We start from the raw sequence: 25,649 nt of genomic DNA on the forward strand, positions 1-25,649 counted from the left end.
CAGAGCCTCGGCTAGGGAAAAGAGAAACTAGCCAAACTTCTAGTTTGGTGTGGCAGAGGAAACCTGAAGGCTCTCAGACACACAACTGCTCTTCCTCACAGCACCTGTGTTAAGTTTTGGTGCCACACAGGAATCTGGGGAAATAGGCCAAAAGCTTCCACAAAGCAAAGCGAAACCTCCAGAAGTGGTGGAAGTGGCCTAAGTCAAACATACTGCTAGTGTGACCTTTTGGGAATTTGCCATATTGTGAACAATGTAAGGTAGGAGGCTGGAGAGCTACGCTGAGATGTCTGACGGGCGTAGCTAAGTTTTCTGTGGGCTCCCAAACCTGAGGAGACAGATCTACCAGACTTAGGACCAGACCCCTGTGCGGGGGAGGGGAGCACCTCAAACAGGAACAGGGGGAAAGTGGAAGGCCTGGGTTTACTAAAACTGAGACCCAGACCCAACTCTGATCAAGGTCTGATTGGACTCAAGTGCTCCAACTTCACTCTGTTTCCCAATGAAGGAAGATAAGGTCATGTGAAACCTCTCGAGTTATGTTACACGGACGTTACAAAGACACTCGTGGGAGGCTGGAGAAGGCAAACCACAGACTGGGAGAAGACCTTTGCAAATCACATATCTGACAGGACTATAAAGAACTCTCAAAACTCGGCAATAAGAAAATTCAAGTTTAAAATGGTCACAGATTTGGACACTTCACCAAAGAAGATACGCAGATGGCAAATAAGCACATGAAAAGATGCTCAAGGTCGTTAATCATGAGAAAAAGGCACATAAAAACCACATTGAGATCCTGCTATGTACATACTGGAATGACTAGAATTAAAGAGGTTGAGCATACCAAGTGTTAATGAGGATGGAAAGTAACTGGAACACCCTTACATTGCTGGTGGGAACACAAAGTGGTTCAGCCTCTTTGGAAAACAGTTTTAAAGTGGAGTTTATTATGCTGCTGTAACAAATTAGCACAAATTTCATGGCTTAAATCAACTCAGATTTATTGTTTTACAGTACTGTAGGTTAGCAGTCTGACACGGGTCTCTTTGGGCTATAATCAAGGTGTTGGCAGAGCTAGGTTCTTTTGGGGGGACTTTAAAGCTTAATCCATTTCCTAGCCTTTTCAAGCTTCTAGAGACCACCACATTCCTTAGCCTATGCCCCCCTCCTCCACCCTCAAAACCAAGAACTCGGCATCTCTCTGGCCCTGCTTCCCTTGGATCTTTTTCTACTCTACTGCTTCTCTTTCCCTTTTAAGGGCCTTTGTGATGCACTGGGCCCACCTGGATAATCCAGGATCCTCTCCCTATTTTAAAGTCAGTTGATCAGTAACCTTAATTCTGTCTGCAAATTTAATTCACCTTTGCCAAGTAAACCAATGTATTCCCAGGTTCAGGGATTAGGACATCTTTGTGGGCCATGACTTTGCTACCACAAAGAGTTTTTAAAATAAAGTTAAACATGCACATACCATATGACCCAGCAATTCCACTTCTATGTGCTTACCCAGGAGAAGAAGACATGTTCATGCAAAAACTTGTTTGCCTTCTCAAATCATAAAGATTTATAGCAGCTTTATTCATAGTCAAAAAAGACAAAACTGAAAATAACTCAAATGTCCTTCAACTGGTGGATGGATAAACTGTGGTAAATTCATACAATGGATACTACATTCAGCAATAAAACAGAAGGAACTGCTGATACAGTCAACAACATGGATGAACACTCAAATAAATGTATCATGCTAAATGAAAGAAACCAGACTCAAAAGGCCAAATACTGTAGGATTCCATTTATATGATATTCCAGAAAAGACAAACCATAGAGAAAGACAACAGATCATTAACCACCAGGGGTTAAGGTTGGGGGAAGAGTTGACTAGAAAAGAGCAGCTCAAGGGAGTTCTGGGTGCTGGAACTGTTCTGTATCTCAATTTTGGTAGTTGCACAGCTCCATGCGTTTGTCAAAAGAGGAAAACAAATACTTCATTCCTCACCCATCAGATTGGCAAAAATTTAAAAATCTGACAATGCCAATCTGACCATTCCCAGGGCAAGGATGACTCAAACACTGTTGGAGGGAATGGAAATTGTTAAAACTTCAGAGGATGATTTGGCTGCAGCTCATCAAGAGGCTGATGCACATCAGCCTCTGGCCCAACAATCCAATCACAGGCAGGTGTCCATTCTAGGGAGTTCACACGTGTGCTCGAGGAGACACACACAAGGATGGTCATTAAACATGGCAGGGGAATAAATTAATTGTGGTTAGTAGTTACTTAAAAAAGAAAGGAAAGAAATGCATATGGGAAATAATCGACCCTGCTGGCTATGTATATGATATGAGAAGGTAACTCATTGATTTGTCTACTTAATAGTACGCAGCACAGAGAGCACTGTACTAGGAATCTGGAGACAAGCATCTGAGCATTTAGTTCCAACTCTGCCACTAAAGTAGCAGTCTGACTGTGGACGACTTAACTCAAGAAACCTCACGTTCCATTTCCTGGAAATTGAAGAGGTTAGGCTCTAAACCACTAAAATTATTTCCAACTCAACAATTCTATGATTCAATAAGTCAACAATCAAAAATTATATTCCAAAGTACCTATGTTGAGAAACTGTTTTTCCCAGACACCCTGAAATCAGAAAGTATCAGAGAAATAAAACATCTTATTATATTGATACATAAAATGGTCCAAATGTCTTGGAATGTCTATGACCAGGTTTTTAATCAAGATCATAACTCAGAAAGAGTGTAAAAGCAACTAAACCTGCCATATCGACTTGGGTCACCCTCAGGTAAAATTTATATATCCTCTCCCATTTTAACATTCCAAAAGAAGTTCCCCATACCAATGAGTCCATCTTGTCAAGTTCAGGTCTGTCTAGCCAAAAGTCATTCATGTGTATGGTAAGATTCACTTGATTTTTTAACAAAAATAAATTGATGAATGGCTTTTTGTATTTTTGCCTGTTTCATCTATAAAGAGCTTACATTATAATTTAATAGCTTCAGCCTGCTACAATAATTTAAAGAGCCTTTTGAAACTTGTAACATGCCACGTCCAACAGGATCTAGTAAAAAAATCAGTAGTTCAGAATCCAAAAAAGCTCATTTAAAAGTTTCATTACCGCCAATACTTACACTTCAAAGACGCCAATAACCAACATGTCATTTCTTCCTACTGCAGAATTTAATAGGTTATCAACTTCTGGTATCACCCAAAAGCATAATTAGGATGCTATCATTAAAATGTATTTTTTAATAAGAAATATTAAAACTAATGATTAAACTATTGAACTAAATGATTAACTAAATATGAAAACTAATGACAACTAACGATCTGTTGTCTTTCCCTATGGTTTATCTTTTCTAGAATATTATATAAATGACATCTTACCGTATTTGACCTTTTGACCTTTCCCCTTGTCAGTCAAATCAAAATTTCAAACTTCTTGTTCTATGGGCTTTCCAAATCTAAATTCTTACAATTCTAAATGAGTACGGAGACAAAACAGACACTACATACAGCTTCCAAAATCCTCCTCTTTATCCGATTTTAATTTTAGCACCGACTGCCAAGAAAATCTTTTCAACTGAAACCAAAATTCCATACACATTATGTCAATCATCAATTGATCAGTCATCAGTCTATGTTAACAGAAGGTGAGTTAGTATTAGGAAGCTACACAATTTGCACCAAAGATTGTTTAAAGCTCCTTTCATTAAATGCAGTTTACAACAATTCACAGGCTTCAAAGTTCACCTTGCAAATATAGAGTCAATTATCAGAAACCATGAATGCGATCAGGCTTTTCAATAAAGGTGGTCCCAAGGATGTAGGAACCGTTCATTTGTTTAATGAAGGCAATGAGGAACCCAATAGCCTGAGCGGAGTCAGGCAGAGGAGCGCTGACCACAGGCCCTCTTCCGAAGGAAAGCGTTCACCCAGAGATGTCGCGACCTGGCCTAGACGGGGTCCCGGGGGGCGCGAACTCAAGGGCGGGCGCACAGGGCAGGCGACTCCCTGCCGCCCCCTGCACCACGGATGGGTGTGACCCCGCTGAGGTGGGGCCCCGCCAAGGCACAGGGACAGGCTGGCCAAGCGGCGCTCTTCTGCTCCTCCAAGGGACAGAGGTTGGGCTCCCCCGCCTGGAGCAGCCCGCCAGCAGCCCCGGCCCCCGGTCCCATCCGCCGCCCCGGACGCCGCGCTCCCGCCATACGCGGCGGCGATCTCCACGCCGAGCCCGCTGCCCACCGCCTACCTCAGCGCCGCTCCTGCCCAGCGCTCCTCCACACTGCAGAAAGGAGAGCTCCCCGCGCTGAAAATCCTGGAGGAAGGATCCAGAAACTGCCTGAGCCCCCCACACAAACTCCAGTGGCCGCCACTTCCGCATCAGGGACTCCGCCCCCAGTGCTTGCGCCCCGGGGCTCTCCAGCTCGGCGGCCCCTCTGCCACTCTGAGCACCGGTCCTGCGCTTGCTCGGGACTCTGAGGATACAATGGGAACCCTTGGGGGGGGCACTGGGAGGGGTGTCGGGGATTGGGGACCGAGGTGTCCATGAGATGGAGAGCAGGAGCCGGCTGACGCTGTGCAGCCCTTGACTCTGCTCTCCCTGGATGACCTTCAGCTCCTGGAGAAGTTCTGCCTTCCCTTGAGGTGGCTTCTCCTGTGCTGAGAAGCCCGTTACACGATCTAACATCTGTTTATAAAAGAACAATGACATCCTTAACACCCAATGTGTTGTGTCTCCAGAAGAATTCTCTGCTTCCCCAGAAGATGATACAGGGAGCAGCTGGGACCGGGTTCTGACCAAGGAAGGAAGGATGCTGAGGGCCCAGCTGACTCCCCTCCACTGGCTCCTTCCCCTGATCCATGGCCCTGATGGGGCAACAGTGCTGGGGACTCCTGCAGGTGACAACTCTCAAGTGTTTGCCCACGGTATTACATTTCTTATGGTTTAGTGGTTAAAACAGGGGGCTAGCTGTCAGTTTTTCAGACGATTTCATTTGCAGAAATGTCTTTGGACAAAGAAGTTTGTTTTCTTCGTCTCTGATTTTTAAAATCAATAACAATAATTAAAACACTTATTTTCTTAATCTCATTGGCATGCAAAAACAAAAAAGTCACTTGGATTTCACAAAATTGGCCACATTTTCATTAAGACTTTGGAAGTATTGCTGATTGAATTAAAGAAAGCATTTGGGAAGAACAATTACCTTCAGATAGTATCTGCCCAGATAAATGTACAAACAGAGTTATGAGCCGTTTTGAGGGGCCTGGCAAATCCAGTTTGCGTTTTACAATGGATCGTCCAGAGTACAGGTTAAATTAGTAATTTTCTGAGGAGTTTTCGAGTAAATGTTCATGTCGGCTTCATCAAATAGGTCTGGTGATTTAAATGAATGTTGAGCTAAAGATAAAAGTTTTCAAGAGACTGAGAAATATTAGGTAAATGTACTTAAAAAAGGGTGCAAATTAAAGTAAATCTGCCATTATCCTCTTTAAAACAGATTCAGAGTAACATTATTGTCAAGGTATAAGAAGGAATAGAAATGTTTTATAAAAACAATTCTTCACTTCTAAAGGACCTAACGTGACATTCTAGAAGTCTCCATAGTCTTTCACTCATCTAGATTTAAATTGTTCAATTAATACTTTAAAGACTAATGAATCTGAGGGCAAAATATTCAAGGTCATTGTTTGTTTTTCATTGTTGCAAAGTAGATGGGTATGAACTGTGGCTGAAATTCATGGTCTTGAAGAAGAAAAATATATAGAACTTATCTATCACTCTCACAGTGTGTCCTGACTTAATCCTACACATATCCCCAGAATAAAGCCTCAAGGAATTCCATTATGTTATTAGAAATGACATCTTTCATTCACCATGAATATTCTCTAATTAATTCTCTAGCTAGTAATTATGTTCCTGATGCAAATAGGCAAGTAAAAGAATCCATGCTTGATTAAATTGGGCTCATAACATGTATACATGGGAGACACATGAGAAATGGAGTCTCTCAAAAGAATGGCAGAGATGCTCCTCTTAAATACTATCTTCAGATAAGACAAAGGAGGATGTTGGGGGTGGGGTTTGGGATGTGAGACTGGAGAAGACAATTCTCATGGAGAGGGACATGTAAATGTTTGTCTGAACCAACTCCCCTGCACTGGGCTCTGGTCCTGAAGGGACGACAGGGAGGTGACCAGGAACAGGCCTCCCAGTGGTGGTGCCTTCCCAGGGGTAGCATGGGGATGCTGGGGGAAGGGGGATGGTGTGTGACATGGCACCAGCGGTGGAGGCAGCAATGCAGAGGTCAGGGATCTCTCTCGCTCTCTCACTCTCTCTCTCTCTCTCTGTGTCTCTCTCTCTCAGGGACCTGAGAAGAGGAAGTTGGCAGAGCCCGCGCCCCTCGCCTACCTCTCTCATGGGCCCTTCTTTCTCTGGCCGCTCGCTATGGAAGCCCTGCGGCCTTGGGTTTAACCCATGAGGCCAAGGGCACGTGCACAGCCAGCGGGCCTAGGGGGGGCCTTGGGGGTCCTCAGTGAAAGCCCCACCTGCCCGCGAGGCCTTGACACGGTGACACCACCTGAAAATAAAGCAAACACATATAAGCATATGTAGTTTTAAAAGGAAAAGCACACAACTAAAAGAATTGATATCATTAAATACACTATTCTATTTGTTTATGTGTCAAATTACTGATAGGAAATAGCCCGGTGTAGTGATAGTAGATTTGATCAATTTCATAGAGAATTCTTTTAACGGTTGCTCATAGCTTGTGTTTTACATCATTGATTAGGGTAATATTTTCATCTTTTCCTTTCCTAGTGTCTCCATCAATCAGCCTTGAAGTGGAACTGAGTACATGCTTTTCAGAAGCGGCATCATTCTCTACTCAGCCAGAGCATTGGGCCTGACAATAGCTGGATCCAGCAGAAAACTGGGCACTCTAGGAGATGTCATGTGGAGATGTGCCTGGCTGGACTAATAGTCACGTGGATATGATTTTTAAAAAAATCTCTCAGAGCTTTCCCAAAATCAAATAATATTCTTAAGTTGCTTTAGTAGACGAGACATTAGTTAGTGTCTTTTTAATTTCCACAGAAGCTTTTTGTATGTTACTAAAGAAACTAAACATTATGTCTTTTTTCTTGTTACCAAAATGGACTTGGTATTAAAAACAAGAAACCTACAAGAAAGGAAACACTCATATGGAATAGAAATTGTGGGTCGCAATTGCTACTTTTTTATATAAAATCATGTTTTATTTATTTACAATTTCTCTCAACTGTGCTTTTGAAAATAACTTAGTATTAGAAATTACCAGTAAGAAGAGGGTGTGCTCCCTTGAGTGTGGTCCAGTAGAAGTCAGGTGACTCAGACCTGAGTTCTAGGCCCAGGTCTGTTTCTGGTTAGTGTGTGACAACGTACTTAGGCTCTCTGGAACGTAGTATTCCTTTCTGTAAAATTAAAGAGTTTGATGATTTTTGAGAACTTTTCTAAATATTAAATGACTTCTCTTTTATATTTTTTATAATTTTATTTATTTATTTTTCCCCCAAAGCTCGAGTAGATAGCTGTATGTCATAGCTGCACATCCTTGATGTATGTGGGACACTGCCTCAGCATGGCCGGAGAAGTGGTGCGTCGGTGCGTGCCCGGGATCCGAACCCGGGCCTCCAGCAGCGGAGCGCGCGCAGTTAACCACTAAGCCACAGGGCCAGGCCTGACTTCTCTTTTAAAAAACAAAAAGATCCTTCTCAAACTTATACATTATCAAAAATTTTTTCTGAACTTTCACTTACCAAGAACAACTGATGTCCCTTCAATTATATTGATTGAAAATAAAGATCATAAAAGTATAAATTTGGTAATCTAATAAATGAATTAGCATAAAAATGAGCCAGGAAAAAATTTATGATCAATCAAGATATTACACTATGAAAATATTACTGTTTGTTACAGTACATAAAATGATGACACTGAAATAGTATCTTTTTGCTGTCTGTAAGTTTATATTGTTACTCATATATCACCATTAATCCTATTATGTTTTACAAGTAATAAAATGTCTTGAAAGGAGAGAACAATAAAGCAGCAGCCCTGCATTACACACGAATGTTGTGTTCTCCCTGGAGGGAAAATGAGGATACAACATTGGTCAAGTACTTCATTTTGTAATCCACTGGTGCCTTTCAAACATATAGCTATTATTGTAAGAGTAAAGATGTTCTTTTTTTTTTAATAATTTTATTTATTTATTTATTTTCCCCGCAAAGCCCCAGTAGATAGTTGTATGTCATAGTTGCACATCCTTCTAGTTGCTGTATTTGGGACGCGGTGTCAGCATGGCCAGAGAACTGACATGTCAGTGCATGCCTGGGATCCAAACCCGGGCCGCCAGCAGCAGAGTGTGCACACTTACCACTAAGCCACGGGGCCAGCCCAAGAGTAAAGATATTCTTAAGAATAGTGCCACAAAACAGGTTTTCCCAGCTACTTTTTGTCAGAGCTGAGACAGACATTAGGCTGGGGCACTTGAAGAGGCATGGTGGACTCAGCTGAGGGTGATTTAATTACTGTGAGATGATTAGCCAATAGCGAATAAGACGGAGAAAGATTAAAAAGAGGTAAAGGGAAATAAAGTTGGAAATAATTAAGAAAAATAGTGCCTTCAAAATATCCTCTCATTATTTTTATAGCTTTTTTTTTTTTGAGGCATGACTAGGATAGTATGTTAGATTTTTATAAACCCTTTTCTCCTGGGCTTATATTACTGAGATCTTCATTATTTATGATAATGCCAAAGAAAGCCTGGACAAAAGTATTCTGTACTATCAACAAGCACAAAACATGTACAACATTGCTCTATATATTAAGAGTCCAGCTGTAATAGTCAAGACATATATTCACGTGTGTAAAATTATAATGATTTTCTTATTTTCTCTGGCTGTGAACCATGTTAAAATATATAGTAATAAGCAGAAAACCTGAAGAACTAGGTGATTTAAAACACCTGTTGTTACAGCTAGGCCATTCAAGGGTGAAATTAATTTCAATTTCACACTTCTCCTTTCCTTGTAGCCAGTGAAGTGTCTGGAAGACAGAAAACACATAAAATTAATTGAGAGTTAACAGTATTTGGAGGCAGTTGAGGTTAAGCACTCAACAATGATGTCCCTTACTTCAGGAGCCATTGACTGTTTGTCATAAGTTTACTTTATACATGGGTTCTATTCTTAGATTATTTCTGTATGTTTCTTAGAAGAGAGACAGGGCAGGAGAATTAACTATCAATCTACTGTGCGCCAGTTCCTTTACTGTATTCCCTTATGCAATTCTTACAGTAATCCTTTAAAGTAACTGTTATAATTCATATTTAACTGATAAAGAAAACCATGTTTACAAAACTGATCAAGGGTAAGAGGGAAGATGTGAACATCAGTCCGTTGGGTTATGCCTCATATTCTCTCCATTGTGATAAAAATGGTGCTTCAACATGGGTTCTCACCATCTGGTTATTTAATACCGGCTCCTGCCAACAGCAGTGGATGAGATGAGATGAGAAGTTTGTTTCCAAAGTTATTCTATTATATTTAAACTCTACTATTTATGAGTAGGATGTCAAGACATGTTTTAGAGGCATAGAGAGCAACTGATTAGTTCACCTACACATTTTTCAGGTTTACTATAACTTTCGTGTGCCACATTGTATCAACTTTACCAACTTTAGTGCTTCACTGTTCTGTTTTATAAAACTCAGAATTTCACTTTTCATGTAAAGCACTTTGCTGCTCTCTTAGTCACTAGATGGCAGTTCTGTATCTCTGTAAATTACCACTGCAGCAGGAAATGAGAGATCTTAAGCCAGTTTGCTCTGCACAAATGATGGACATAGGAGGACTTCTGCTCCATCAAGACTGCCTGTGTTATTCCGTGGCTGTAACGGGGATGTCCAGGACTGCTTAGTCAGAGGCACGAACCAGAGTCAGAAAGCATCCTCTTAAGTTCTTCTTCACATGTGAGTTCAGGCACCTGTCTTCTCACCTGAGCACATTGGAGTTTATTGAATGTGTTCAGACTCTTACTCTCTCCCTGTACTTAATAAGTCTGGGAGCTCCATACCCCTAGAAAAAACATATGACTCATAAAGCCTTTTCTCAACTAAACAGAGTTGAGGGCTATGGTGTTGCCCGAGAGTCTGAGGCTTAAAGAAAATACAGCCGGTGCTCAGGCGGAAGGAAAGAGCATCAGCTACTCCTGGAGGGCTTTTACTGATGCTCCTATGGAATGAGCAATTTCAAAATAAAACCACATGGCTTAAACCTCACTAACTGATTATTTTATTTTCAAGTAATATGCTCTGAAAATCTGCTATGTCTAAAAAGCTATTTCGTAAAACTGAAACAGTTCTGTTTTTTATTCTCTGGTATTTGAAATACTATTAAAACTGTAAATCCTTTAACATTCTACAATATACAAATAGGCAAATATCAATTATATTCTCTAAAAATGTCTGCTCCCATGTTAAAGTTTAATATATAGCAGCAAAACTGGTTACCACCCAATTTTTAACTCATTTTTTGCTTTTGAAATTACATATAAAATTTGTGTTTTGAAGTATTTTCCTAAAACTCAGCATCTTTCTGATATAAATAGACTAGTTGCAAGGTAACTAGAATGAAGTTTGATCTTTAAAACTTTAGCTTTGTGTAAGAATTGATAACAAGAGGCAATTGGGTCTCTCCACGTTATGATATTTATTAATTGTGAATAGCCACATCTATTACAAAGTGGTGAATAATAAAAAGAAATCAAAAAATATCAGCACTCTCTTACCCCACACGTACAGTTTATATGCAAATAAATTTTCATAGGTCAGAAAAATGCCTATGATTTCAGATAACCGGTAAAATACTATCTCATTCCAGTTTTAACCTCATTTGAAATTGACTTAAAACTCTTCTCTTAGATTCCTGCTCTGATCAGTGCCCCCTGGTCCCCTCAATGCCTCATTGGATTGCAAACTTATCTGAGGAATTGAATATTCTTTTCCATTTCTTCTCTTTAAGGTATCTGTGATAGTGCTTTTTATGCAATGACCACTTGGTACAATTCAGTATTAGTTTCAGAAACATCTTTAGTTAGGAACAAATCAAGGAAACAGATGTGAGGAATGTGGGGATGCCTAGCTGATGGTGCTTCAGGGATTCCTCACGTGAGTCTTGTCATAGAATAGTTTAAAGAATAAAGCAGCATTAGTCAGTTCAAAAGTGTGGGGTGAACATAATTCTAAATAATGATGGAGACGTAAAAACAAGAAGCCACTTGAATTTCGTTGAAAGGTGTTAGACACATCAAAGGGCTGGGAAAAAACATTGTTTAATGTAAGTTCTTTCTAAACTCTAAGGCAACAAGTAATATGAATTTACATGATAATTATAAACCACAAAACAACAATTCACAAGACAAGTAAACAACTAAAGTAGAAACCAGAGTAAGAAAAATAGAGGTTAAAGCAGAGATGGAGAGAGATGGTTGGGGTCAGAAACCATGGCTTAGTCATCCTTGAAGTCTCCCTCAGACTCTGATCATTCCTAGCGCTCAGTAAAGAGTTTGACCCCATGAGCCTGGGGAGGGCCAAAGTGAGAGGTGGTTGGGAGGGGAGACAATGCAAGGATACCCTTGTGGAGGCACTGACATTGAAAATCAGTGACATTTTTGCCAAGGTGTTTACCATATTCAAGATTATTCTGGAAAGTTAAGGATTTTTCTGGAATGTACATTTTCATTTTATGGAAACTCCAACTAGCCCAGAGAAAGATTTAGACATTTTAGCTTTAGAAATAAAGAGAGGGGCCAGCCCGGTGGTGCAGCAGTTAAGTGAGCACGCTCCGCTACGGCAGCCCCGGGTTCAGAGGTTTGGATCCCGGGCGCACACCAATGCACCGCTTGTCGAGCCATGTTGTGGCGGCATCCCATATAATGTGGAGGAAGATGGGCACAATTGTTAGCCCAGGACCAATCTTCCTCGGCAAAAAGAGGAGGATTGGCATTGTAAGTTAGCTCAGGTTTGATCTTTCTCATAACACAAAAAAAAGAAAGAAAGAAATTATGAGAAACTTTTTTGTCAGTTTTAATAATGAAAACCAATTAGCAACTGGGAAACAGTTACAATTTGAGACGAGAATGTGAAGAAAGAATTAGACGTCACATGTTGTTGCTTTCCTCTGGGGCAGTAAGACTTGCAAGGGGAATGAAGATCCATCTTTGCTCTATTGAGTTTGAGAAGGTGTAAAATTCATTTGTGCTGGGCAACACTGTTGACCTGTGGAGAAAAACAAATGGTTCAAGCAGCTGATCTAAAGGAATAACTGAACTCATAAAAGTTTTTAGCTTATAAAGTGTGCTTCCACTCTATTTAACTTTACTGGACATCCATTGACGTCTATGTGCAAGGTATTTGTGGTAGGTATCGAAGGAAATATAAAGAATTATACGGTTCCAAGCTCCTCCACATACATGAAATTGTTTGCAAGATATAATTTGATTCTGCCAAGGTATTTAGTGTATGTTGTATTACAGAACCTTAAAAAAAATGAGAATGTTATCGAGAAATTGTAATTAAGGACAGCTTCTTAGGAGAGGTAGACTAGATCAAGTCCTCAAAGGGACCACTTTTGAGCAGGTGGAGGGAAGAAAGAGTGAGGATTTCAGATGGGAGAAGAGAGGAAAGGTACTGAAGCAGAAAGGAACATGGCATTTGGGCATGGGAGTGGGGAGGCCATGACAGGCACAGTCTTCCCGTGACTGAGAGGCAGCTCAGTTTCCTCCTGCAGGAACCCAGCACTGTTTCCCACCTCCTGGCCTCCTCCACCTGCAGACTCCGTGGTTGAGCCAAGGCCTATCTTTTTTGTGTGTGTGAGGAGATCAGCCCTGTGCTAACATCTGCCAATCCTCCTCTTTTTTTGCTGAGGGAGACTGGCCCTGGGCTAACATCCATGCCCACTTTCCTCCACTTTGTATGGGATGCTGCCACAGAATGGCCTGCCAAGCGCTACGTTGGTGCGCACCCGAGATCCTAACCGGCGAGGCCCGGGCCACCGCATTGGACCACGCATGCTTAACAGCTTGCGCCACCGGGCCGGCCAAGACCTATCTTATCTGGATCGCTGCCTAGTCTTCCAACAGGTCCCTTTCCTTCAGTCTTAATTTCTTCTAATCTTTCCTTCACAATGCCTCCAGAGTTACCTTCTAGAATCCAAATTTGCTTAAATCTGATATCTGCTTAGACTCCTTCAATGACTGCTCAGAGCATCCGAGAGAACATTCAGACTCCTGAGCTGGACACGCAGGCTTTCTCTTGCTGTCCTCATCTTTAGCCTCATCACCCACTGTGTCCTACATGTTCGCTTTGTTCCAGCCTTAAAAATACCCCCATTTTCTGAAAGCTTTAGCATCCTTTATATCTGTCTTTTTATATGTGTTTCTTCTGCACTCCTACCTCCTTTATTAATCAACTTAATTCCTATTTCTTGATCTAAACTCATATCAAATGTTCCTTCCTCTTGAAGACATTTCCTGAGAGGTCTCCATCTAGAGACCCATTTTGATGTCCCCACTCTGGGACCCTGTACTTATTTCCTTTTCCATAACTGTTGTTTTATTCTTGTCTCATAGACAGTGAGCTCCTTAAATCTGAGACGATCCTTCTTCTTGATGAATAAATGGCCAGCAACAGGATACATTGGAGCATATGAGGAAGCCATTTGGTGTAAAACTAATTGGGCCTGACCTTGTTTTTTTTTTCTTTTCCCCAAAAGGGGCCTGTAGCCTCTGTTCATCCATTGTATATCCGCTTTAAGCAATTAACGTGTCCCAAAGACAAAAGCAATGCCCTTAAGGTGTAAATGCAACTTCCCCCACATTAGCATTTCCTTAAGGATAAGCATTTCTCCATAGGCTAGGATTTGATTGCTGCGATCATTCCGTGACCACCAAACTTGAGACAACAGCCACGCCCATGGAGACAGCACACCTGATACCCATAGTGTCCATCAATCCACGTGCCAACAGGTCAATGTCGTGGCTATTGTAAAAGGGACATTGCAATCACATGTGGTACATGCTCTTTGATGGTATATAACCACACTATACACCCCACTTCTTTGCAGTGCTCCATTTCTTTGTGAAAAGACTCTCCTGGGCTATATGATCCTCAAAGCTTGGCTCATAATAAACTCACCCCAATTTTGATTTATTGGTTGGTTATGGATTATTTGTGACGATATTCTATTTGTCCCTCCAGTATCTAAACACCGTACCTGACACCTTTGGTGCACTCAGAAAATGTTTGATGAGTGAATAAGTATGTGTGAGACCACACAGGCTGCATCAGAAGGGGCTTTTTAGGGAGTGGTAGAAAATTCGCTCACATTCCTACCATAGTGGTTGAGGCTGTGGGCTTTGGACTAGTTTGTCTGGGCATCAATCCCAGTTATTCCACTTTTAACTGGAGAACCTGTGGAAATATTTACTCTCTGAACCTTAGTTTCCTCATCTATCAAAAGGGGCTACTGAAAACTCCTGTCTTGTAGCGTTTTAGTGAGATTTACATGCATTAACTTATGTAAAGTACTTAGAAGAGCTCCTGGCACACAGTAGGCAATTAAATGTTAGCTGTTATGTTATCATTATTGCTCTTATATATAAGCAATATTCTGGTTTTGAAAAGATGCTTTCATAATATAGTTGCTCCTCATTATTTGTGGATTCCGTGTTTGCACACTTGCCCACTAGCTAAAATGTACTGGCAGCCCCCAAATGAACACTCTCAGGGCTTTCATGTCCATTTGCAGATATGCACAAAGTGGTGAGAAATTTGATTCACTCGACGTGCACGTTCCCAGCTGAGGGGGAACAAGGTGCTGCTCTGCCCTCTTGTTTCAGCCCACATTGTAAACAAGTGTCCTTCTTGCAGTCTATTTAGTGCCTCATTTCTTATCTTTTTGTGCATTATGTTGGTGACCTTGCCATTTAATATGTCCCCCATGTGTAGTGCTGCAATGCTGCCTGGTGTTCCTCAGGGCAAGAGGCTGTGACGTGCCTTTACTGAGAAAGTATGTGTGTTCGACAAGCTACTATCAGACACGAGTTACAGTGCTGTTGGTGTGAGTTCAATGTTAATATATCAACAATATATATTAAATAAGGTGACTTTAAAGAGAACACACAGAGAACAAGGTAATGTACTGATGAGTTGAAGAAAATGTGACTAAGGCTTACAGAAACCTAACACTGCATTTCCCGTAGGAGCAGTGGGTCATATTCACCGATTCAGTGTACACAATGACCTTATAGAATGTCACACTGTGCAGAAAGAGAACTGACTGTATCTTATGTAATCCTCACATACTCCTTTATAGCAGGCAGGGTATGGAACAGGGTGTCCACATTTTACTATTAAAGTAAGGCTATTAAAGACATTGTGAACCAAGTGGAGAATTTAAAATGTCTTGTGTTCAGCATAAGAGTCATGAGTTTTTGAGCGAGGAAGATCTATGATGCACTGATGTTTAAGGAACAGTTACCTGGCAAGAGAATGTAGTATTGAGAGGAAGAGGGAGAACTGATCTGGAAAGGAGAACCAGCTGTTAAACTCTCCACGTATTCCCATTGCTAGGTGAGGAGATTCGGAGCTAAGGTGCTGATGTGATAAAGGAAAAGTAGCAGCCAAAGGATAAAATAATGGATTTGGTAACCATATATAGGGTGCAAATCAGGCTGTGGTTCTCAAAGTGGAGTCCTTGGACCAGCAGCATCAGCATCACCTGGGAACTGGGCTGAAATGCAAATTGTCAGGTGCTGCTGCAGACCTGCTGAACTGGCAAGTCTGGGGTGGGGCCTGGCAATCTGGGTTTCAACAAGGCCTCCAGGTGCTTCTGGTGCCCATCAAGTTTAAGAACCAATGAATTAGGGGCCGGCCCCGTGGCTTGGCGGTTAAGTGCGCACGCTCTGCTGCTGGTGGATCAGGTTCGGTTCCTGGGCGCGCACCAAGGCACCACTTCTCCTGCCATGCTGTGGCCAAGTCCCACATACAGCAACTAGAAGGATGTGCAGCTACGACACACAACTATCTACTGGGGCTTTGGGGGGAAAAATAAATACATAAAATCTTCAAAAAAAAAAAGAACCAATGAATTAGAAAAACGATTCCAACACATCACTATGTCCAGGTAAGCTGCAAGGCAGGAGGTGGTATTTGTTTGGAGGATAAGATGCATTTTATTTTTATTTTTTTGTGTGAGGACGATCAGCCCTGAGCTAACATCCATGCTAATCCCCCTCATTTTGCTGTGGAAGACCAGCTCTGAGCTAACATCCGCTGCCAATCCTCCTCCTTTTATTTTCCCCCAAAGCCCCAGTAGATAGTTGTATGTCATAGTTGCACATCCTTCTAGTTGCTGTATGTGGGATGCGGCCTCAGCGTGCTCGGAGAAGCCGTGCGTCGGTGCGCGCCCGGGATCCGAACCCGGGCCGCAGGTAGCGGAGCGTGTGCACTTAACTGATAAGCCACGGGGCCGGCCCAAGGTGCATTTTAAGTTTCAGGAAATAGTAGTTCAGCATCTATTTCATCGTAAGGATTCCAGAGATGCCATTTTAGCTCTCTGGTGTGAAGCTCTTTTGTCCACAATATGTTCTCCTTTAGAGAGCCCTTGATAAGTTATTTACCACTTCCCACATGTTCTGAGAGTCTCTTCTTTCTTGAAATCCCCTTTCAGACTTGAAAACGTACTTTATTTTTGTGCATAATCTCCTCTATTTAAAATCTGGATTTCTCTTCCTGTAGGATCCTGTGTGGCACATGTAGCCTTACTGTAAATTTGGAATGCCATTGATTTGTTCCAACACCTTAGAATGTTTTAGAACTTAGAACCTGATGAATAGAGAATTTATATGCTTCTGTTTAGGATTCATATTTTTCAGATGTCTAGAGGTATCCCAACTTGCCAGTAATGTGGCTTTAGGTTTAGCAGAACTTGAAAATCTGAATATACTAGAAAACGAATTACATCTCTCATACTAACATTTACAAAATAAATGATCACAATGTTAACTTACCAATAAGCACTTTCTATATTCTAGGCTCTATATTATGCTTACATAATAAACATGATAAAGTTTCAAAGAGGAGCCAATTAACTTTTGAGCAAAAGCTTGACTTGAGTGTATATTGGCTTCATTTTGACAGTTGTAGCCTTAATATTATAGTACTGTTTTCTTTTTCTGGGAATCAGATAATCTTGTTGTTGGGGGAAGAGGGAGAATCTCCCTCTGCCCTTTCCCTTAAGGTTCTTATGGCTGGCCAAATAATTAACAAGCCAAGTTAGCAGGAGAAAATAATAACAAGTTTAATAACATGTATACATGGGAGAAACTCAGAAATGAGCAACGCATCCCTCTGTCTAAGCTGCCTGCTTAAGTATTGCAGTTAAAGGCGAGGAACGTGTTGGGGGTGGGTAGTGGTCTGGGACCTCAGAGGGCAAGAGGCAACTCACATGGAGATAGAAATGCAAATGTTTGCCTGACAACTCCTCTCAGGGTCATCTATAGATAATGTGGAGGGAGAGATAAAGTTTTTGATATAAGGGGCTTGGTGTCTTTCCTTTTGTAACCGCTATCCTACATTATCTTTACAGCCATCATGATAATAACTCCTTCCTGAAACAGATCTTTTGTTTTAAATTCTTTAGGTAGTCTGGGAGGGGAAACTCAAATATTCTTCCTGAGCTCTCTGAGTCCTTATTGTCTTCAGCTCGAAATAATCTGCATACCAGAGTGGTGCCTCCTGGGGTAACTTGCCCTGAGCACCATCAGTTCCCTCCTCTGAAACTTTCCTAGAAGTTTCACAGTCCTTTTGAAAATTAAAGACGTTTCATAGTCCAAAAGCTGAGTTGGTAGATTGTTTCATCTCACTGAGCACATTTCTTAGTCCTGATAATAGATAGTTCAATTAAGTACATTTTAGAAGGTGGTGATGCAGGTGGGCTCTCAAGGTTACACCTATATCGTGGAAGCAAGCAATCAAGTATTTAATGGAAGCATTTCTATGTAAACGAAAGAAAAACAAGGTTAATGGTTGGAGCAAGTTGTAAAGCAGTTTCTGAGTTTAGAGGACAGCCAGATAAGATTTTTAGATGTCAGCGTCAAAGCAGCTTTTGCAGTTTAAAATGTCTCTGATGATGTCATCGGGTAATCTCTTAAGTTTATAGCAAGTCCATCAGCTTCAGTTTGAAAGGCTTCAGGAAAAAGGGCAGGTTCAGTTTTCAGCGATTCCAAATGAAAATGATGGAAAAAATAAAAAACGTTAGTTTGGACATCTGTAGCCAGATATTTTAGGAGACTAGAAGAAATCAGGATCCAGTCAAGTCAACAATATAAAACAAAAACCTTAAAAGACAATTAACAAAACCAGGATCTAATATCCGCAAATCTACACTATAGTTTTTACAGAAATATAATTTTTCTTTCTAAAATCACCCTCATTTTTATCAAAGATGGACAAATTAAAACTAAGTAGTTTGCAAAATAAGTCTAGTTCCAATAGAGTTGGCCCAATTATTTACATAAGTACAGCAAGAATGGCAATTGATCACATAGGCTCTTTTAAATCTGCTTTGCTGGAACTTTTTATAAGGAATCTCAGATTGAACTTTAAAGGCCTCTCCAGGCCAGGAAAGCCAAGCCAAAATTTTGTTATCAGACTTTGCCTGTAATACCTACAGATTTGGGTGAACTCCTCTCTTCCGAGGTTCCCCCAAAATATTTCGAGGTTCCTTGTGCTTGCCAGATAAGTGACATTCTTTACTTATCCTGGTAAGCGCTGCTTGAAACATAAGGTACCAGGGCAATGTTTCCACGTGGCTTTATTCCATAAAGTCCAATCTTCATTCCTCAAAAGCTGTATGGTTATATCGCAAATATGATGTTCCAGTCACAGCCTTGGTAATAGAACCAGTGTTTCCAATTGTGTCCTGTTATAAGGAGAAGAGATTCTTATTGAACTTATGCAAATAACTATATTGCCATGAAAACAACAATACTCACTAAGAGTTTCCAAATTCGAGGGATCAGATAGAGAGAAAGATAAATATTTCAATTTTACTTACAAAAATATTATTTACCAAATTGTTATAAGTCATAGCTAGCTCAGGAGAAAAGAGAAAAAGTTTTCCTTAAATCTAAAAAAACAAAATATTAAAAATTCAGCAATACTTCAAATGAAAAATAATAAAAATTATAATCATCCTTATCAGTTCATTCAGTCCTGTGTAATCCATTCTTGATCCCAATCTTTTTGTGAGCAGTTTCATGAAGTTATCAGTCTTTCCATCAGCTTTCTGTAATTTCTTACCAAGTTCAGTTTTATTATCAGAAAGTTTGTCAGAAACCTGTACTCCAGTGTAAATGTCAGAGTCCTTTCCATGAATTTTTCTGAAGTTGAAACATTTTGCAAGGGCATTAGAGCAAAGAAATAAGTCTGTAAACAAGACCTCAAAATGGCAATTGACAGAGGAATTTGGTTAATTTTGTGACATACAACACTTTAAAATAATAATAACCAGAATTATGACTGATAATCAGGACAGATCAGAATTTCAGTAATGTTATACAATTTTAAAACACCTATGTCAATAACATTTGCCCACATAACAGCGCCTAAGCAGACTTACCATCACTTGTCTGACAATGCTTTCCATGTAATTTAACATACGGAATAAGCCTAATAAATTTAGTATCTTTCCCTTTGTAGGAAGAGAGCAAATTTCTTTGAGAAGTTCCAGGGCCCTTTGAAAATTCTCAAAGAAAAAAAGTAAAAAAAAAGACTTTATTTATATGAATTTTGGGGAGCTTGTCAAAAATAGAAAACGTTAAAGCAAAGAGAGCATTGACAGTCCAAACATTTTAATAGAGAGACCTCAGTCTTTTGAACGCAGGAAATCATTTTAACAGATTTTTTTTTTCCGTCTTTTAGGTAGACTTACCCAAAGGTAAAGAAAAATCTTTTATAACCTCTTTATCAAGTTCAAGAAAATTATCCTTTTAAGAGAAAGAAGACCAAATTATAATTTTGTACCAGCTTCCTTCTGATATTAAAACTCATTTACTTAATTAAATTCATTTCAATCTGAGCCAACTTGACCATACAAAAACTGCTTTTCCAGAATTCCTCTTCCACAAACCTATAACTTTCTTTTTACATTCAGAATTTGTCCCATGTCTTTCTTTTCCCTCCTAGTTCTTGAAGACAAATTTATCTTTCTTAATCAATCAAATAAAATATCTCCATTCTTTGTTCCTTCTTTATACATCTTACTTTCCTTGTACACAGACATAATTTTCTTAATATTTAGTAGCTTCAATCACATATACTAATTAGAAATTTTAACTCTTAGAAACCCCAATTTGTAAGTAAAAACTAAGTAAACAATTATAAACTTTCTTTTACATTAGGATCTTGTAGCTTGGAAAATTTATAAAGACTTCATAACTTCTAGAAATATGTTCCTTTATAGTACAATCTTTTAATAAAACACACGTTTACCAATAGACCCAAAACACCTTTTAGTTTTCCTGTAATGAAAAGCCAAAAGTAGACAAACGTAAGTTTAGCAATCAATGTCTAATATCTTATCTTATTTGGAAATGATAATACTCAGTGAATTTTTATCACAAAATTTAGCAAAACTCTAAAGTTTTATGTCACCAAAAAGAGTTTGGAAGCTGTAACCACCATAACACATAATTATTGTTTAAAGTTCACCCAACATTCATCTTTTTCACAACTATTTAGTTACTTGTTCCCAATAATTATTTAGATTGTCTATAAGACTTCATAAGACATTAGATAAAATTAGCCATCATTTAAATTACTATTTTTGTTAACCAGTTCTGTAATAGAAATAACATCAGTTTTTTGTACAAAACTTCATGTAAATTTCATCACCTCTTATACCTTTAACCATAGTTATCATTAAGATTTTTATTAATAGATCTGGGTCTTCTGATTTTGGACAAGGGAAGAATTCCCAGTCAGACATTTTAAAATATACTCAGGCAAAGTTGATGTAACCTCTTTATATAAAATTAGCTCAAACATTCCAACCTTTATAATCTTATCAACACTTACACTTTTACATGTTCTCAATTCAATTGTAACCTGAGTCAAGCTCTTAAGGCTATTTAAATTTTTCCCCTCCTTTTTCTGGCCCTTTTTTAGGTACCAATTAAACAATTGTGTGAGAGCTCTCAAAACATATTTTTTTCCCCCAATTTAGAAGTTTTCCCAATTCAAAGAATCCGTCATCTGGCCATTGACGAGTAGGATCTTCATTTGTATATTTATTCCAATAGTGACTCGATCCAATAAGACTTTTTAAGAAAGACCCAGAGGTAACTTTCCACGCTTAGAATAAATCTTTACCGTGGACGCAAGAGGCGTCCCTGGTGAGGGCGCAGATGATGTAGCCCCCATGATCCACAGAATTCACTCCCAAAGATATTCAGAGAAAGTAAAGACCTTCGTTGCACAGGCGGTAAGGATGGTGTAGTGAAAACGGTGTCTCCGGTCTCCCACAATAGTGTGGGACGCCTCCAGTCACAGACCCGCTACGCTAATCTGTGACATCGGGCAGGTGATACTGGTATGGGATTTTTCCAGCACTAACAAGCAACGAAGGTTAAGACGACAAAAGCCCTTATGGACTGGGCCCTTTATGACAAACTCCCCTGAGAGCTTGGCACAGCCAGACAAAGAGACAGTTCAGAACCCCAGTCTATTCGACTGGCCACCAAGGGGCACCCCAGTAAATGCACCTTCCATATGGTGGAGACCAAGGAGGATATTCTCACTTGGCACAAAGCCAAGTTGTCTCAGGACACAGAACAAGACAGAAGGAAAAACCTCATCCGGTTTTTTTCTTATGTGCACAATGACAGCTTTAGCCACGCCTTAGGTCTGTTGGAGCCAGAATAATACCTAGGAGGGGAGGTGTCACGGGGTTGGGGACTGTGTGCTTTACAGAGTACCTCGTCATTGCATGGACATTTTCTTGCAGTTGACGGGGGACCTGTGTCATCTACCCCGTTCCGTGACCCAACTTATCCTGTCACGGGAGTTTCCTGAAAGTGGCGAGCGCCCTAATGGCTCTTAACCGCTCGACCCGTGCCCACCAAATTTGTGGCCTTTTTGGCTTCCAAGATGCCCTTGGCAATGGCCTTCACTTCATGTGCATATTAACCCACAGCAAAGTTTGTCTAAATAGACGCCAGTCTGGTGAGACCCACAAACTCACCAGTCTGTGGGGCCGGCCCAGACATTAGGCTTATAGGGTCTATGCCTGCGTCCTACACTATGGTATTTCCTTCTTATGACACACGATACAAAAGACAAAGACAAAAGAGAAAAACAGAGACTATCTCTGGGAGGAAAAGGGATCAAGATCAAAACCAAGAGTACTCTACCAAATGTACCAGCGTCACTAAAAGCACAAGAAACTCGTTTCCCAAATATTTTCTCCTGCCAATCTAAATTTAGAAAGAGAAAAAAATTCTCACCACTTCCTTCCACCGGACTCCACAGGTAGAGATTCTGGGAGGCTGACGTGGTAAGAAGTCTTATATTTTGCCGACTTTCGTCAGGCGTTCCCGTATCTCATCATCTGAAGTAATCCAGGGAGAAGGCAGTTCTTCCAGCCAGAGAACGCAACTTGCCAGCCAGTGTAGCCCCACGTTGGGCACAAAAACTGTTGGGGGAGAGAGAGAATCTTCCTCTGTCCTTTTCTTAAGGTTCTTATGGCTGGCCAAATAATTAACAAGACAGGTTAGCAGGAGAAAATAAAACCAAGTTTAATAACATGTATACATGGGAGAAACTCAGAAATGAGCAACTCGTCCCTCTGTCTCAGCTGCCCGCTTAAGTATTGTAGCTAAAGACGAGGAAGGTGTTGGGGATGGGTAGTGGTCTGGGACCTCAGAAGGCAAGAAGACAACTCACATGGAGATAGAAATGCAAATGTTTGCCTGACAACTCCTCTCAGGGTCATCTATAGATAATGTGGTCAGGGAGAGAGAGAGTTTTTGATAAAAGGGGCTTGGTGCCTTTCCTGTTGTAACCTCTATCCTACATTATCTTTACAGCCATCATGATAATAACTCCTTCCTGAAACAGATCTTTTGTTTTAAATTCTTTAGGCAGTTTGGGAAGGGAAACTCAAATATTCTTCGTGAGTTCTCTGAGTCCTTATTGTCTTCAGCTCGAAATAATCTGCATACCAGAGTGGTGCCTCCTGGGGTAGCTTGCCCTGAGCACCATCACCTCCATTTATAAGGATGCACCCATTATATAGATTCTGTACAAAATTGCAAAGATCACTTTTTCCTTTTCAACATTTATTTGTTTTAACTTTTAATAGTGAGAACCTTAGTGTTGGGTAAACTGCTGCACAATTACTGGAAATGCTGAGAGTCTTTTTGAAAAGTGCAGAAGTCTAAAGATAATGAAAAGTACATTTTTCGAATGTCAAGTCCCTTGATGATTTGATAAGCATCTGTCTAGTTGTACCCAGAAGAGATGGAAGATTAAACACCAGCACAGCACACAAGGAAACAGGCTGCAAACTTGAGGGCTTCCCATGGACCACAGAGTGCCTGGCTGACTCTTGGAGATTAAATCTGGGCTTTGTCCATGGGTGGACCCTGAGAGGAAAATTTTGCTTAAATGACCAGAGAATAGACAACGTTTTATGTTGATAATAATACTTACCATGTAAATTTCTTTATAAATCTTTGAATAAAATAAAAATTTATAACCCGCATATAAATTAACTCTTACTGACAAGCCCCACAGCCTTCTCTAGAGAGCTCAACAGAAAATATCTCCGCTGACTGTGAATTGTTCTTCTCTGAAAGCCAGCCAGCACTTCACTGATAGCCCTGGATAAGGAAGGCCAGATACAATTCTTTGAAGATGTTTAGCTGAATTCAGAACCAAACTCCTACCTCCAGTTGGCTCCTCTGTGAGAATGGATGGCCGGCCTTGTTTCACAGCCTGAGCAATTGAGGTTTCAGATGAGATAAATTGCTTTGTTCCCTAGGGATGGAAAAGCTGGACTGTGACATCGATTCAATGCTGAGACTTTGCAGGTAAAGATAGGGTCATAGAGGGGAATAAAGATTTCAGCAAATTGGATTTTTGTTCTCAACAGTGGAAATAATTTAAGAAGCAGATAGTCTCTCACTCCAACTTCTCTTCCCTGTTCTCTGTCATATCACTGTAAAAATTCTCTCTATGAAAATTTCAATCTTTTTTCTTTGTAGTGTGTTTATTATCATCTTCACGAATTCTTTGACTTCACCACCTTTCTGGCACCACAACATTAGCCATTGAGATATTATTATAGATTCAGTTTTGCAATTTCATCCCCTTATCTCTATTTCGTCTGTCATTTCATAGTTTTAGTTCTTATTTTATCTTATGCTTGAAAACATTTGAAGCTTACAGTGTGTAACAGTTCCTTATTTTCTCAAATTTTTATCTAAGTGCCCTCAACTATCACTTTTTTTTAGAAAAGAAGTGAAATACATAACAGAACAATACACTGTAATAAATTGACCACTCATAATATTAAGTTCAACCTGAAATCCCTCCTCACTTAACAGAGACCATCTTTTATAATTCACAATGCTTTTGTCTGGGCAGGGTCAGTTTATCAATGATTTTTGGATGTTTTAAACCACATGAGATGAATACAATATAAGGTAAAATTGTTAATCTTGCAGAAGTTGTAGAATTTCCTGATGCTTAGGGGAGTTGGTGGTGGAGAACCTGAATCATATGAAAAGTAGTTGATTAATTAGCACCTGAGTTTGTTAATTTGGTAAAGATGATGATGAGACATACATGTTGAAAAGATAACTTTGCATATCAGAGTATTGTCAGAGGCCACTGGGAAAATTCATAATATTTTCAAATACTACAAAAAAATGATCATTTTTTCATAAAAGATGTGATACATGACGGCATCATATACTTCTGTCAGAAAATTTGCAATGAAGAAAATTAACACTTCAGTCATTTTAATTCTAACAATTTGTTCATGCTTACTAGTAGGTTAAAAAACTTTTTAGAAATAAAGTGAGGGCTGGCCCGGTGGCTTAGCGGTTAAGTGCGCGCGCTCCGATGCTGGTGGCCCGGGTTCGGATCCCGGGCGTGCACCGACGCACCGCTTCTCTGGCCACGCTGGGGCCGCGTCCCACATGCAGCAACTAGAAGGATGTGCAACTACGACATACAACTATCTACTGGGGTTTTGGGGGAAAAATAAATAAATAAATAAATAAATCAAAAAAAAAAAGAAAGAAAGTGATAAGTGATGTACTTGCTTAATTTTTAATTTCTTTTAGTAAGAAAACTTTTTCATATTTTTAAAAAATATTTATTTGTATTTATTTTATGCTGAATTTATTCCTGGGCCAAAGATTTTTTTTTTTAATTAACTAACACCCATTCTTTTCAAACTCTTTCAAAAAGTTGAAGAGGAGAGAATACCCCTAAAGTCATCCTATGGGATTAAC

Source organism: Diceros bicornis, chromosome 19, assembly GCF_020826845.1.
Source record: "Diceros bicornis minor isolate mBicDic1 chromosome 19, mDicBic1.mat.cur, whole genome shotgun sequence".
Lineage (NCBI taxonomy): Eukaryota > Metazoa > Chordata > Mammalia > Perissodactyla > Rhinocerotidae > Diceros > Diceros bicornis.